Below are 16,032 nucleotides of genomic sequence, written 5' to 3'. Positions count from 1 at the left end.
CTATCTATCTCTATCTCTCTATCTCTCTATCTATCTATCTATCTATCTACCAAAGCTATCTGATCTATATATCTAATTTATATATCTATGTATCTATACAGGAAACCACTCATAAAAAAGATAACCTTTAAAATAATAATTTACAGTACGTATCTCTTGTAGAAATATACCAACTACCTTCGGCGCTGAGGGTAGTAAATTTTGAGCTGTCACTATCTTGGCATCACTAACCTCCACATACTTTTCAGAAGACAGTTTTTAAACGGTTGTGGGCACAAAGCTTAGTTGGAAGTTAGTACCTATGTACAGGGGACCCAGAAGACAAAACCGGTCATAATTGAAGACTAACAGGACAGGCTTCCTCACCACTTACAGACTATTCTGACTGACATTGAGAGGAGATTTCACAAGATCCCCCACCCCATTGAGACGCATGGCTTCTGACTTTCCAAACCACAGGTGACAATTATTCCTATATAATCCAGCCATTATTCCCACTGCGTGGGAATGCTTACTGGTTTCCTGCAGAGATTCAGGGCAAGCGTTGTATAGATGGTGGGATGGGGTGCAGTGAATTCTCACGATCCCACTGAACACCACCCCTCTCGCTTCACACAGAAGGTTTTTGCAACCACTCTATGGAGCGTGTTCCCCAGCTGGCATCCGTCCAGTGTGGCTATGATGGTATCTCCGGGCACTGGTTTGAATTGTGACAGCTTGGTGCAGATGCCCCTTTCTGTTCTAAGCTCCCATTGCCGAGGTTCTCCCTCTTCTTGGTTGCAGGCTCCCAGTCGCTGTCACAGCAGAGAGGCTGTGTCGTTGCTCAGGGAGGCTGAACAAGAATGTATCAGCCTTTGGCCTTAGGCGGTGCTGATCTCCTCCAAGTCTCAGCTCAGCTCTGTTGATTAGCTCCCTGGCCCTTGGCCAGAACACAGTTTTTGACTGCATTGAGAAAATGCAAACCTTTCTCTTCGCAGTGAAATATTGAAATTCATGTAAGCATCAGTTCAGGCGCTAACTAGCTGGAGCCAACGTTGGAGATGTGGCTGCCAGGGGCTCCTGGGAGCTCAGTCTTTTGATGTATGGCGACCTGTTACGGCTACGCTGTGCTGGTGATCCGGAGGAAGGCAGAGGCAGGAGGAGCTCTGCAAGTGTGAGGTTTGTCTGGTCTGTATAGCAAGGTTCAGGGATACAAGTGTGAGAGCTTGCGATAAACATTAATTATGAAGATAAATGAAGCTAAACATGGTGGTGTGTACCTTTAATCCCAGCACATTCTGGCTCCCTAAAGAAATGCAGAGGCAGTCAGATCTCTTAAGTCCGGCCAGCCTAGTCTACGAAGGGAGTTCCCAGGACAGCCAAGGCTACACAGAAAAACCCTGTGTCAAAAAAAACAAAAACAGGGGTTGGGGATTTAGCTCAGCGGAAGAGTGCTTGCCTAGTGAGCGCAAGGCCCTGGGTTCGGTCCCCAGCTCTGGAAAAAAAAGAAAAAAAAAAAACCAAAAAAACAAAAACAAAAACAAGACCAAAACGACAACAACAACAAAACACATCAAAACAACAAAAAGGATAAATGAAAAGGTTATTCCTAAAAGGGGTTTTAAAATCTAAGTTTCTTTCATTTCTTTTTTTCTTTTCAAGTGAAAGTTTCTGACTTAGAAAGGTTCACATGTGGCTGTGTTGGTACAAACATTATCGGGACCCATTACTAATGGGGGCATGCTTCCACCTCCCTCCCTTCTGTCACTCCACCATGAGGGCCTGGTACTCTGACCTTCATCCCGTAATGGCTACTGAAACTGCAGGGAGTCCCATGGGGTGTACTGTGAGTCCCTTGAGTGTACTCAAGGAACTGTGGCAACTGGTTCCAATTATCCTTGGTCTAGTAATTTCCTGGTCCATTTCTGGCTCCCTAAAGAGCCAACCAAAAGGAAGACCAAGTCTCTTCACACACACACACACACACACACACACACACACACACACACACACACACACACCTGTCTTGCCACCCATATCACCTGGATCAGTGCTCTTTGACCTAAGACACACACACACACACACACACACACACACACACACACACACACACACACACACACACCTGTCTTGCCACCCATATCACCTGGATCAGTGCTCTTTGACCTAACTCAGCTAGCAGGGGTGAGACCAAGAAAAACCTCGAAGGTCAGATTTAGCCTCAGGCTTCTGATTTGCTATCTCCAGGCTGTGCGCACTTCACTGAATCAGCCAAGGCTTAAAAGTATTTGCTGAGTGCGGTGCGCGGGCCAGGCTCTGGGGCCAGTCCTCATCTTCAGTGAACTGGTACTATCTGGTTTAGCAAACCATCACAAAACCCACTGAATGTTAATGTCACTAGGCAACAAAAGGAAATCTCCTAAGCCAGCCAGCCGGGTGGGACAAGTGGATGAGAGGGGCTCCCAGAGTGGATGAGGGGGGCTCCCGCAGTGGATGAGAGGGGCTCCCGGAGTGGATGAGGGGCTCCCGGAGTGGATGAGGGGCTCCCGTTGTGGATGAGGGGCTCCCGGAGTGGATGAGGGGCTCCCGTTGTGGATGAGGGGGGCTCCCGCAGTGGATGAGGGGCTCCCGCAGTGGATGAGGGGCTCCCGGAGTGGATGAGGGGCTCCCGTTGTGGGTGAGGGGCTCCCGTTGTGGATGAGGGGGGCTCCCGCAGTGGATGAGGGGGGGCTCCCGTTGTGGGTGAGGGGCTCCCGTTGTGGATGAGGGGCTCCCGTTGTGGATGAGGGGCTCCCGTTGTGGATGAGGGGGGCTCCCGTTGTGGATGAGGGGCTCCCGTTGTGGATGAGGGGGGCTCCCGTTGTGGATGAGGGGGGCTCCCGTTGTGGATGAGGGGGGCTCCCGCAGTGGATGAGGGGGGCTCCCGTTGTGGATGAGGGGGGCTCCCGCAGTGGATGAGGGGGGCTCCCGTTGTGGATGAGGGGGGCTCCCGCAGTGGATGAGGGGGGCTCCCGTTGTGGATGAGGGGGGCTCCCGCAGTGGATGAGGGGGGCTCCCGTTGTGGATGAGGGGGGCTCCCGCAGTGGATGAGGGGGGCTCCCGGAGTGGATGAAGGAGGAGGAGTTTTTCAGCCAAGTTTGAAGAATGGATAGCAATGATGGTTTCCAGCAAAGAGGAGTCTGGAAGTTGTGGGCAGGCAAGTATTTGGGAATAAAACCTGGACAAGGCACAGAGGTGACAGTAGGGATCCGGGGGGGACTGTCAGAGAGGACAGCTGCCTTGGGAACACCCCACAGGTATGCCAGCCGTGGGAGCCCTGCTGTTACCCTCAAAAATACCTCCACATTTAGAGGCAGGAAGAACCCATTTAAAAACTAAAGTGTAGGGGGCTGGGGAGATGGCTCAGTGGTTAAGAGCACTGCCTGCTCTTCCAGAGGTCCTGAGTTCAAATCCCAGCAACCACATGGTGGCTCACAGCCATCTGTAATGGGATCTGATGTCCTCTTCTGGTGTGTCTGAAGACAGCGACAGTGAACTCACATACAAAATAAATAAATAAGCAAATAAATCTTTTAATTAAAAAAGAGTATCCAGACATAGTGGCACATGCCTTTAATCCCAACACTCAGAAGCCCGAGGCAGGAGATCACTTAAAATTTGAGGCCCAGCCAGTTCCTAAAGCCCCATCACTGCAATCCAAGTGCACTTCTGAAATATGAGGGTCACCAAGGTGCTGTGTGGAGGGGAGCATAGGGCAGCTCTTGGCGGCGACTTTCATTAGGAAGATTCTATAGGAACCTATAGATTCTATAGGAACCTATAGATTCTATAGGAACCAAGATCAATGATGAGGACAGAACCAAGGCAGTAGGGGAAGCGATGGGAAGAACAGAATGAGGAAATACAGGCTAGGTGGGCAGACATGATGATGGCATCTGGAGAGATCCTTTGTGTGTCTCATGTCACCACCCCCCACCCCCACCCCCAAAGATGGAGATAGGTCACTACCGTTTGTAGCCTCTAGCAATAGGATTGCAGCACAAGCCTTATTGGGAACACTGGGAGCAGGCTCTACCGCTGCTTGGACCACATGAATGCTGGGTGTGTGTGGTGGAGAGGATGCTGTGAAGCTGACGTGGGTGCACACAGATTTTGGAGCACCGCCATGTTTTCTGCTGGAGAGAGCTAGTTACCTTTTGGTTCTGTTCGGCAGGTGCTGGGTCATCTCCTGGCTTGCGTTTGGACTATAGTTGAGGCAGCAGCTGACCGTGAACTCTCTATTGACCGGGTTGATTATTGTGAACTGGGTTTTGTACCACTCAGATCATAAGTCCAGGCTGATACAACGGCACCCCATCCGGAGAGGGAAGAGGTATAAATATCTATGTTAGGCATGAGCAGGACCAGAGGGTACAAGTTGGTGACAGGAGCCTCTCCTTAGGTGTTCAACACAGTCAACCTATTATGCTAATGTCTCTTCAGATGACACTAGTTTTGTTTTGTTTGTTTTGATCTGTGAGCAGCCGATAGGACACCAGTCATCATAGGGCAAGTTCAATGTGTTGATATTAACCAAAATGGACCAGTGTTTCCCCCTAAAATCCCCTCATTAATGCAGCCATGAATGGCAGTGGTCAGGAGGAACCCATCCAGGGGAGCAGAGCTTAAAGCCTGCTCAGGTGTACCTGCTCATGGACTTGGTGTGGAGGGAAATCATACGACTTTCAAAAAGGTCATATGGAATTCTGGGTAGCAAGTGGATTGGGTGTTTGGTCAGAGTCCTGACAGGAAAAGATGGGAAAGTGACAAGGAAGGTTCTGGTAGAAATGTGTGTGCCCCAAGGGATGTGGGCACAATAGATGTCTTTTTGACGGAGAACAACTAGGTTTTTTAAAAAAGGCAACTCTCTCTGGAGGTCAGCCTGTGTCAGGGCAAAGCAGTCATTGTGACAAGGGTGGAGAGGTTTAATGTGAATTCTGAATTTCTCTCAGGACAGAGAAAGCCCCGAGACTTGAACCGACAACCAGCCACTGGAGGCATGCTGTGTATTTTTTTGGAAAAGGCATCCGGTCTTCATTCCTGGATTCTAATGTTGGCCTGTAGGTTGTTTATTTATCCGTTTTTGGTTTTGTTTTTTAATATCTTGTTATCTGACACCTTTCAACAACTCAGACTTAAAAGCACAAAGAAGGTGTGTCAGTGGTACACCTCCACCGGGATCCATTGGTCGGTCCTCCTAGGGTGTGTAGGGTGGCTCGCCGAAAACCGAGCTTAGTTCCAGTTCACTACAGTGGGATTGGGTACTGTCATCCAGAACACAAGGATAGGTGGCACTGGGTGCCCAGTTGGCAGGAGACACAGGTCCAGGAGTCCAGGGAAGATATACGGTTGGCCTTTCTCACCAGCATGTTCAAAGATCCTCTGGTGTCAGACGAAAGTCAACCTGGATAGCTAGGATGACTTGCTCAGTATGGGTCACCTGGTGATGTTAGAGAACAGGCTCTGGCAGCTCGTGTTGTGACGGAACTCTTAGGGAAGGTCTCACCTGTGCAGAGGAACAGTCAAGCCCTCAGGCTACAGAGCTGTCTAACAATGTGGAAATCTAGAGCAGATGTTAAAGCAAGATAACGGGTGCCCATTTCAGCTGCGGGGGGGCCTGCTTCCTCAGTGAGCTGCACTGAGTGACATCCGGTACAAAGATTTTGTTGTTGTTGTTGTTGTTGCCAGACTATGAGTGGACAGCTCTGAAGTCGGGCAGAATAGGCTTCCTGTGGGGTGTTAATTGCTCAAGGTGATGTGAGGAGTGGGCCACCGGGAGAGCCTTATTACGGTTCTGTTGTCCTCTGATTTCAGCGAAAGGTGTGGTCCGTGGTTCCGTCTGCGTCTGGATTCAGGCTAGTGGCACTCTTGCTCCAGTGCTTGGAGTCTGTTTGGCTAGTGTGGTTCACCACAGCCTGGAAGTCACGGAAGCTAATGTCTGGGAACGGCTAACAGTAGAGGACAGGAGCAGTTAATACATTTCCTAGTTTTACATGTCACAATCAGGTGACAAACGTCCCAGTGTATTTTGGTGGGGTAGGTCTGGGAGGCGCTGTCAGGGGATCCTGGTGGACCTAGGCACTGACAACAGTGATTTTGATAATAGGCCCTGACAAGGAGCCAATCTCCCCCCGGCCTCCCTCCAATTTCCCAAGTCTTCCGTCACAGGCTTTGCTTTTAGAATTAAGACAAAAAGCCATGAGGAAAAGGCCAGAGTTCACCCTGGAGAGATACCCAGTGAAGCGGCAGTGGGTGTTGGTCCCATGAAATTTGGAGCTGTGGCTTTTGTATTAGCTTAGGAAGGTAGTAGCCACACGTTTACATAAGCCAAACGTATCTAGAAGGAGCCGTGAAAGAAAAGCCCTTCCAAGACAGTGCTTATCACACTGAGTAGAGGTGACAATGCCTGGGGCACTTTCGTGTGTGTGTGTGTGTGTGTGTGTGTGTGTGTGTGTGTGTATGTGTGTGTGTGTGTGTGTGTGTGTGTGTGTGTGTGTTGAGGACAGGGAGGGAGGATAGATGTTCTTACCAGTATCTAGTGAGGCAAACCCAGGGTGCTGCTGAGAGCCTATAACTTGCAGGTCAGACCCCACAAGGAAGAACTCTGTAGCCCCAGAGTCACTGTTGTTCTAAGGGGATGGAGCAGGAGTGGTAACTAACACCCCTTGTGTACCCAGACTTCTGAGCACCTCACCCCGAAATAGGCTTGTCTGAAATCATTGTAGTACACAGTTGATATTAGAGATATGCTGTGACAGAAGGCATTGTGGGTAAAACAATCAAAGCGTACTTTCTTTCTATTAGACGACACATTTCGTAGTTGGGTTTAGGAACCTTTACGTCCAGAAGCTTTGAAGCTCCCCAGCTAAGGTTCCATTCTGTAAAGACCACTGTTCTGGTCTCACCAGGTCTTAGCTGTGCCAAGTATAAAGGGCAGAAGAGTAGAAAGGCAATAAAATACAATAAAATAAAAATAAAAGCTTCTCAAAGTAAGAGGTGAGAAGGAGGCCCAACTGGTTCCCCAGAGACAGAAGGCCAGCTCTGGGATTGGCCTAACTGCTTATCAGTCTTGGTCTCGACCTCGGTGTCGAGCAAGCCTAGGGAGGTGAGAATAGAAAGCTAATGGCGTAGACTGGTTGCCTATTTCCCAGGAGCTATTTAGCCTGGTCTATACATCTCATTTCTCTTCTACAACATGAAACAGACAGGACGGTAGCATCCCTGTCTGTGTGTTCTGCAACATTAGTTACACGAGTCTGTTCAACAGGTCAGATGGCATGGAGGTCTGGGTGAAGATAGAAAAATGGGGGGCTCCCCCCCAAGGAGCCTCACCTCTACCTGGAAAGAAGAAATGACTGTGGGCCTATTGACCAGCTCGCTGACAAGATTGTGATGACCGGGGCAGTTTTTATTTTGGAAGTCCAAATGAACGTTTTGTATTAGTTTGCATCTCTCTGTTGCTGTGACAAAGACCACGACCCAAAGCAACTGAGGGAGGAGGCGGTTTGCTAAGTTCACACTCCGGATCACAGTCCGTCGACGGAAGGCAGCGCAGAAACTGGCAGGCAGTACCTGAAGAAAATTGTTGCACGGACCTCTGGGCCAAACCGATAGGGTCATTTTCTCATTTGATGTTCCCTCTTCTGTATGAGCCTAGCTGTGCCAAATTAACAAAAATATAACTAGCATACTTTGTATTTTAAAGTGTGTCTGGTTTTGTTTTGTTTTAAATTGCCATTCTGCCTTAAAGAAATTGTTACTTTTTCCCCTAAACCCAGAGCCCTCCCATGCCACAGCTCTGCTGCAATGCCACTGGTGCCCAGCAGAGGGCGACTTCGCTCTTCCCAGCTCCTGCGCGCAGGGACGTGGCCGGTTTCTGTGCAGGCTTGGAGGCTTTATTTTAATAAACGATCTTTGCAAACTTTCTGCCACAGTAAGACATGCAGACCGCGATGCGCTTTGGGCTTAAGCTCATGTGTGTTTGGTGAGATAATGTTGTTTATGGTCCTCTGCCCTCCAGACGTTCTGGTTGATCTGATAGCCCGTGGAGACCTGCGGTCTGAGACTCAGTGGGAATCGAGGCTGAGGAAGAAGGGAAGAGTGTGCTTTGCGGTTGCCTGAAAAAGGACCTTCCAGCACAAAGGTTATAGGTGCAGTCCCATGCTGCCCCAGCGTCAAGGTACTCTTGTCTGTGAAGCAGAGTGCTATTACCTGCTTACAGGGAGCTTATAAGGATCAAAGAAGCCCTCCCTGTATGTGAAGCGCTGAGGACATGGTCCGGTCTTTGGAGGCCGTCAGTGAACGCTCTGACGGCCCTCACGGCTCTTCTTCTGTACTGACAACCATATTGTGAAGCACGAAGCCTGTCTAAGTGCCTCATGATTCATTGATGAGACCCGTGTGGCTGAAGATAACCAAGCAAAGAGTTCTGTTCTGGCAAGTGTGGTCAGCAGCGGGTACCCGGGGAATACACAGTCACCAGGAGGATACCTGAGCTCCAGGGCCTCTGGAGCTGAAGGAACAGCAGCCGCGTCTCCCCAGGGCATTGTTAGAAATGTACATCCGGGGCTGGTAGGAAGCAGTCTGGGCCTCTCTTGTCCTCCTCATGATCCTGGTGCCATCTCTGGTCTGAGCTGCACTTTAGAATCATCTGGAGGAGACCTTCCAGGGCGCACACGGAAAAGGTTTAATCACGATGTCCAGGGATGGAGTCGGATTTCAGAGCCAGGTTGTAAACCGGGACTTCAGATGTGTGAACCCGCTGGGTTGTGCCTCCAGCCTTAAGCATCTGCCATTTTTTTTTTCAAGATTCCCAAGAGATGCTAGTGTGTAGCAAGAGGGAGGAATCTCTGCCTTAAACCCAACCTGGAACGGAGCAAGTTCTTCTCGTGGAGAGCGGGTGTCAGACAAGCAGAAATAGTGACTGAAGTAGGGATTGGTAAGGACATTTGGGTTTAAGGGATGGGAAGGGTTAAGGGAGACGCTGGTGCCCACAGAAGGCTTCCAAGAAGCCATTACCTAGATGGTGTTTAAAAAACCGAACTGGGAGGCCAGCTGCCTGGGTGCAAATCCTGATGCTATCCTCACTGCTGGTGTGAGCTCCTGCTAGTCCCCTGTCCTCTTAGCTCCTCCTTCACACTGGCTTCTGTAGGAACAGGAATTCAGAATTGCTGGAAAGCACGTTGCAATCTTGAGTTGAGGTAAGAGGCTAGAATGTCTGAAGGACTTAGTGTAGTAAGAGATGACACTGGAGATGTGAGGGGGTCAAAGTCACAGAGATCCCTGGACTTAAAGGGGCTTAAGAAGCCGCTGGGGAGTGACAGGTGCTGGGGAGCCACCTAAGGGTATATGAGGAAAATCCAGTCTGAGCATAGCAAGCAGAGGAGTGTGACCCAGAAGGGCTGGTCCAGCAGGGGGTGTGACGGTGCCTGCCAGCCAGAGGGTCACTGGGGACCTGTTGAAATGGTAAATCGGAGCTTAGATACACACTGCCTGCTGTGGAGGGGGACAGGAGAGGAGAGATAGACCAGGGACCTTGCCCTCAGCTGGGGAACAGCCTGGGTGCCCAGTGCCAGCACCAGGCTTTCCCGGTTTGCTCGTTCATTTCCATGAGAGTAAGTCTGAGGCATCCTGAGGCAGGCTCCCCCGCCCCACTTCCTGGAAACTATTCTGGAGTAATTTTGGCTTGGGGTTGAAGGCTGTGAGGACCCATGCAGGCAGGGTTATCTCTTGAATGCCATCCAAACCTGTGGATTCTCATCTCCAGCTTCTCCTTCCCCACCTGACAGGCAGGATCATGCCATCGGCCACCGGTTCCTCCACAGACAATACAAGCCTCCCCGAGAAGCTCCCCTGACTGGTGACCTTTCTAGAAATGAAAAGCAGTGGTGGGGTGGCACTTTAGACTGGCTGTCCTGGCGTCTGTGGTAGCAGAGATGCTGGAAGCTGGCAAGGGCCTGCGAGGTCACTGCCCCTCCCTAGATACCTGGCCCAGTGTTTTGTCAGGCAGAAGCTGGGTGAGGCCCCTTGACTGGATTGGGAGAGAAGCAGAATTCAATTACTAGCCTGGAAGGCCTTGCTGAGTATTAGATTATCAGAATTGTCGGCTGGGCTTTGGCCCTCGGGGCTCTTCGGGCAGGACTGAAGGTAAAATCCGGTTGCAGCGTCATCCTCCCAGGTCCTAGGGGCTGGGTACAACCTAACAGCCTTAACGATGTAATATGGCTCCTCCCCAAACTGGGGAGAGGTGGAGGCTGCTGGGCTAGGTCTTCTCTGAGGCCCTGTCAGTTCTTCCTGGTGCCAGGAGGTGAAGGATATTGCCATAGGATACATGGAGGCAGGAGCTGGACTGAGAGTCCATGGGAACCCATGGCCTTGTTGGCCTGCACAGGATATACCAGAGACACTAAACTGAAAGTCCAGATGAGGCATTGGGTAAGGCTCGGCTGCTGTGTCTGCTGAGTGGGAGTTGCCAAGCAACGCAGGGACAGGAACCTCTGGGCATCTGTCCACCCCTTAGCCAGCAGAGGTGACAGTGGCAACCGATGTCAACTGAACTTTAGTTACCTGTGGCAACTACAATGGTGAATGACCCAGGAACCTGGTCATGGTAGCTTGGGTCTGGCGTGAGTGTCCTGCCCCTTGCTGCTGCTGTGGTCCTGTTCTGGTTGTGAGAGGAGGCCATCGGCTCATCCTGAATGGGGGAGGAAGTGCTGGGAGGGTGGGTTAGAGAGAGGAAGATCTGAGCAGCCAGAGGGAGCAAAATGTCCTGGTTTTCAAAATGAGGAGGATCCAGCTTTTGGCACATAAGCTTAATGCCACTCAAAAGCACTCTGGAATTATTAAACAGATGGCCTGGGAGCTCGTTACAAAGAACATGCTCGTTCCGGAGTAGTTCATTAAGTCATGGCCAGCCATACCCAGTGAGTTTTGTTACCAGAGGATCCCCGCCCCCACGCACTTTTCAACATATTCATGGCCAGCCAGGAAAAGCAAAGGTTCTTTGGCAAACCACTGTATGTAGTCTGCCAGGCTGCCTGTGTACACACGAGACAGAGGTGAGCCGCGGGGAAGGCTACTGTATCTGTGGCCTTTGGAGCTTGGGTCCAGTCACCAAAGTCAGAGGAAAGCAGTGGAAAGGAATGTTACAGCGAGCCCAGCGGGACCTGTGTTCATAGGAGAAGCATTCTGAGACCTGTAGGGAACCCCTGTGACTGTATAGTACCAAGTCCTGAATATGTTTCTTCCTGTGTCCATATGCTTATGGTCGATCTCTGTCTCTCTCTCCTTCCCTCCCTCCCCTCTCCTTTCTCTCTCCCTCTCCCTCTCCCTCTCTCTTTCTCTCTCTCTCTCTCTCCCTCTCTCTCCTTCCCCCTCTCCCTTTCTCCCTCCCTCCCAACCCCCACCCCTGTGGAACTGAAACCAGGGTCTTGTGCACACTAAGCAATACCCCCCAGTCCTCTGATAAGGTTTAATTTATAAATTAGGTACAGTAAGAGAATAACAAGAATCCTAATGATGAAATGGGAAAGGAACAACTGTGGCACTCTGGGGCAAGGGGAACCATTCATAATTCATGAATTATGTATAGGTATTTCCATGCAATATTTTAGACTGAGGTCAGGTACAGGATGAGGCCACAAGTTAGCAGCGACTATGGTCATCAGAGGTACTTATGAATTTACCTGTTTAATACAGGTGTGATGGCACCTATCAATAATCCCAGCACTCAAGAGGCCGATACGGGAGGGTTAGGAGTTCAAGGTTGACCTGGGCTACATAATGAGACCCTGACTCAGGAAAAAAAAAAGTTTGAAAGTGTTTAAGAGCACAATGGGGAAGCAATGTTGCACGTTATTATCTATTAAATGAGAGGTAGCTAAGCTTGTGGCAGACTTTGGAAAGTAAAGATCATACAGCTGTAACTAAGAGACACTTGCAGTTCTTCCTCAGTGGAAACAGATTGATACAGTGTGGCCAAATGCAGTAGCGGTGAGGGCAGATCAGATGGCATTTAAAATGGCGAGGGGTCCAGAGTTGGTAAACCCAGAAAAGAACTGTGAGTCACAGAGGCACTGGCAGGGAGAGGCCGTAGGGTCAGTTGTCCCATCCAGAAGGACAGCGCTAGAAGGCGGAGGCTCCCAGAGTGGCTAAGTTCAGCTCATGGAAAAGGAAAACCCGCTGCCGGCTAGTGGGAGGGGCTGCCTGGGGAGGTGGGGCTGTTGGGGTGGGAGGGGCTGCCTGGGGAGGCGGGGCTGTTGGGGTGGGAGGGGCTGCCTGGGGAGGCGGGGCTGTTGGGGTGGGAGGGGCTGCCTGGGAGTGAGGCTATTGGGGTGGGAGGGGCTGTCTGGGGGTGGGGCAGTTGGGGTGGGAGGGGCTGTGTGGGGTGGGGCTGTTGTGGTCAAGCAGAAGTTCCAAACCTACCTCCTGGGAAACTCATCTCCCATTCTCTATTGCACTCTAAGGCCTATGTATCTGTAGGTGAAAACACAGGCAGAAAGAGCTAGGCTCGGTTACCACTGAGGCCAAGGAACAGGTTGTAAAACTGCATGCTCTCGATTTTCTAAGTGGCATACCGCTGAGTCTGTTTGCACGGAAAAGAGACGGCAAGAAAATGATTGTTAAGTCTCATACCGCGGGAGACGCTCTGCGTCGTAGGACTGTTTTGATTTCTCCAACTTTTCAACAATCGACTTGCTTTCAAATCCAATAAACGTGTCGTTAAAGTCGATGCGTCTCCCACGTGTGCGAGCTTATCTTATTCTTTGTAAACAGAAGACCCCTTGGAAGTCATTTAACACAGTGCACTGGCTGATCAGCCGAGCTGTTCTCAGGGAGTCTCTTGCCCTGTTTGTTACCGTGTTCATGGCCTGCCTCTCTGTTCCCTTGTGCTGCCCTGCCTGGGGGTGATGTCTTTTGCTAGCACACCCTTCTTTGTTTGCCTGAGTCCTCTGGGGCCCAGCTCAGATGCCACTCTCAGGAGGGCTGTCTTCAGGACAACCCGTCCCACCCTGCGTCCCTGCGCCCATTGAGGGGTCTCAGCTCATGCTGTGTGGCTTTTTGTTTTAAATTGGATATTTCTTTATCTACATTTCAAATGTTATTCCTTTTTCCGGTTTCCTGTCTATAAGTCCCCTATTCCCTCCCCATCCCCTTCTTCTATAAGGGTGTCTCTCCCTCCACATTCCCTTACATTGGGGGTCCAACCTTGGCAGGACCAAGGGCTTCTACTTCTATTGGTGCCCAGCAAGGCCATCCTCTGCTACCTATGCAGTTGGAGCCCAGGGTCAGCCCATGTAGAATCTTTGTGTAGTGGTTTAGTCCCTGGAAGCTCTGGTTGGCTGGCGTTGTTGTTCTTATGGGGTCGCAAGCCCCTTCAGCTCTTTCAATCCTTCCTCTAATTCTTCCAACGGGGGTCCTGTTCTCAGTTCAGTGGTTTGCTGCTATCATGCCATGTTTTTATATCTACTGTCAGAGTGGGGGTCACTAGTACCCACTGTCCTAGTGTCTACTCCTGGAGCCGGGGTAAAAATACTGTGACAAAAGCCACTTAAGAGAGAAAGGGTTTGCTTTAGCTTAGGGTTCAAGGTATAGTTATCAGGGCAGGAAGTCAAGCATATCCAGCAGGGTCATAGCATATCCACACTTGGGACGCAGAAGGGTGAGAGCCTGCTTGCTAGTGCTCAGATAGCTTTCTTCATGTTACAATCCAGGATGCTCTCCCACAATGAAGATGGGTCTTCCTACATCAAGAACACAGTCGTGAGAGTTCCCCTCAGCCCCATCTCTCTGGGGATTCCACTGCCCACTCACCATTTAACACCATTTCCCCTGGTTTGCTGTTCAGGACGCTGGGGAGGCTCCATAGTACAGCTGCACTGAAGCCAGGACTGGTGAGCTTTAAGCTGTCTTGTATTTCACCTGATACGTTTGTTCCTTTCACCAAAACCAAAGCCTCCTGGTGTTGTGGTGCAGCTCAGCAGTGTATGTGAGTCTGGCTTCAACCTTTAGCACCCAAACCAAAGCCAACGAAACAACCAAAACACTGAAACGAGAGCCAGGGAGCCCCTCCATACGCCCGATGGTGTCTGTGTGGTAAGAGCCTGAGGGACGGACGGGGGAGAGGTAAGTTTAACAATAGAGGCTCCTCACCCTCACTCTGCAGGGCTCACAGAGAGGTCCAGAAACACACACACACACACACACACACACACACACACACACACACACACACACCCCACACACACACGTCCAGATGCATCCGTAAAATTTATAAAGGATAATTTTGAGTGACCAGTGTCTTAGATAGGGTTTTACTGCTGTGAAGAGACACCATGACCATGGCAGTTCTTGCGAAGCCAAACATTTAACTGGGGCTGGCTTACAGTTTCCGAGGCTCAGTCCATTATCATCATGGTGGGAAGCATGGCAGTGTGCAGGCAGACATGGTGCTGGAGGAGCTGAGAGCTCTACATCTTCATTCAAAAGCCACAGGACACAATCTTCCACAGGCAGCCAGGAGGAGACTGAAATTCCACACTGGGTGGAGCTTGAGCATAGGAGATCACAAAACCCACCTCCATAAGGCCACACCTCCTAATAGTGTCACTCCCTATGGCCAAGCATTTATATACATGAATCTACCAGTTGGTTAGGTCTGATGTATCTTCCCTCTGATGGCCTCTCTGCTATGTTCTCTCTCATGATAGATGGTGTTGGAATGCCCTGGGGACTTGGGGATCAGGTTGAACTGGGGATGGGGGTTTGTATAGTTAGGGTTAAGCAAGGGCTGCTTATGTGGTTTTTAGTCACAGTTAGTTCACTGCTTGTACTGGCTGGTTCTGTGTGTCAACTTGACACAAGCTGGAGTTATCACAGAGAAAGGAGCCTCCCTTGTGGAAATGCCTCCATGAGATCCAGCTATAAGGCATTTTCTCAATTAGTGATCAAGGGAGGAGGACCCAGCCCATTGTGGGTGGTGCCGTCCCTGGGTTGGTGGTCCTGGGTTCTATAAGAGAGCAAGCTGAGCAAGCCAGGGGAAGCAAGCCAGTAAGTAACATCCCTCCATGGCCTCTGCATCAGCTCCTGCTTCTTGCCCTGCTTGAGTTCCAGTCCTGACTTCCTTTGGTGATGAAGAGCAGTGTGGAAGTGTAAGCTGAATAAACCCTTTCCTCCCCAACCTGCTTCTTGGTCGTGATGTTTTGTGTAGGAATAGAAACCCTGACTAAGACACTGCTAGTTACGTTTCTGGTTGCTGTGACAGAATTCCTGGCCAAAGTGACTTAAGGAAGGAAGAAAGGTTTATCATAGCTCGAGAGTTCAGCCTTTGGGTGGGAAAGGCATGGCAGAGGAGGCTTGGAGTGGCTGATGCTGTTGTATCCACACTAGGGAAGGAGAGGGTGATGGATACTGACTGCTGTTTGCCTATGGGATGCTGTTGCTTGCATTCACCACACGTCTCCACTTCTCGTTTTCTCCTCTCTGAAAACACTTTCAAACTTAAATATGTGGCATCTATGACTACCTGTGATCCTACGGCAAGCCATTGGGAAAAAAAGACTTCATTGCTGCCATTTTTCAATGCCCAGCCTATGCTGCAGGCTAGGCTTAGGTAAGGTCCTGGAGCATCGGGCATAGCAGCAGGGGCCAGAAGTTCAATCCTTGCTATCCTGACCCTCTGTGCCCACACTTCATGAAGTTTGGCATAACTGGTTCTGGGGCCACATCTACACTCTTCTCTTTGCCTTGGAAATGATCCTCTGGGCTGGTTGGAAGGCGGCATCAGCCTGGGAGCTGTCCCCATTTGAGCAATAGGCAACTTCTGGATGTGAGGACTGAAGCTATTTCTCCTTGGGTCTGATGGGCACAGGCAGTCCTCGGGGGTGATGAGGAATAGCTGCAGAACCATCTGGGGAATTCTAACCATATATGAGGCTTCATTCACGACAATCTGTGCTAATATACTATCGGGGCAGTGGGAAGGACAGGTAGGTGCCTTTTAGAAGGTTTCCCAGC

The sequence above is a fragment of the Rattus norvegicus genome, chromosome 18 (genome assembly GCF_036323735.1).
Source record: "Rattus norvegicus strain BN/NHsdMcwi chromosome 18, GRCr8, whole genome shotgun sequence".
Lineage (NCBI taxonomy): Eukaryota > Metazoa > Chordata > Mammalia > Rodentia > Muridae > Rattus > Rattus norvegicus.
The sequence above is the reverse complement of the archived record's forward strand: the minus strand, read 5'-3'. Positions refer to the sequence as shown.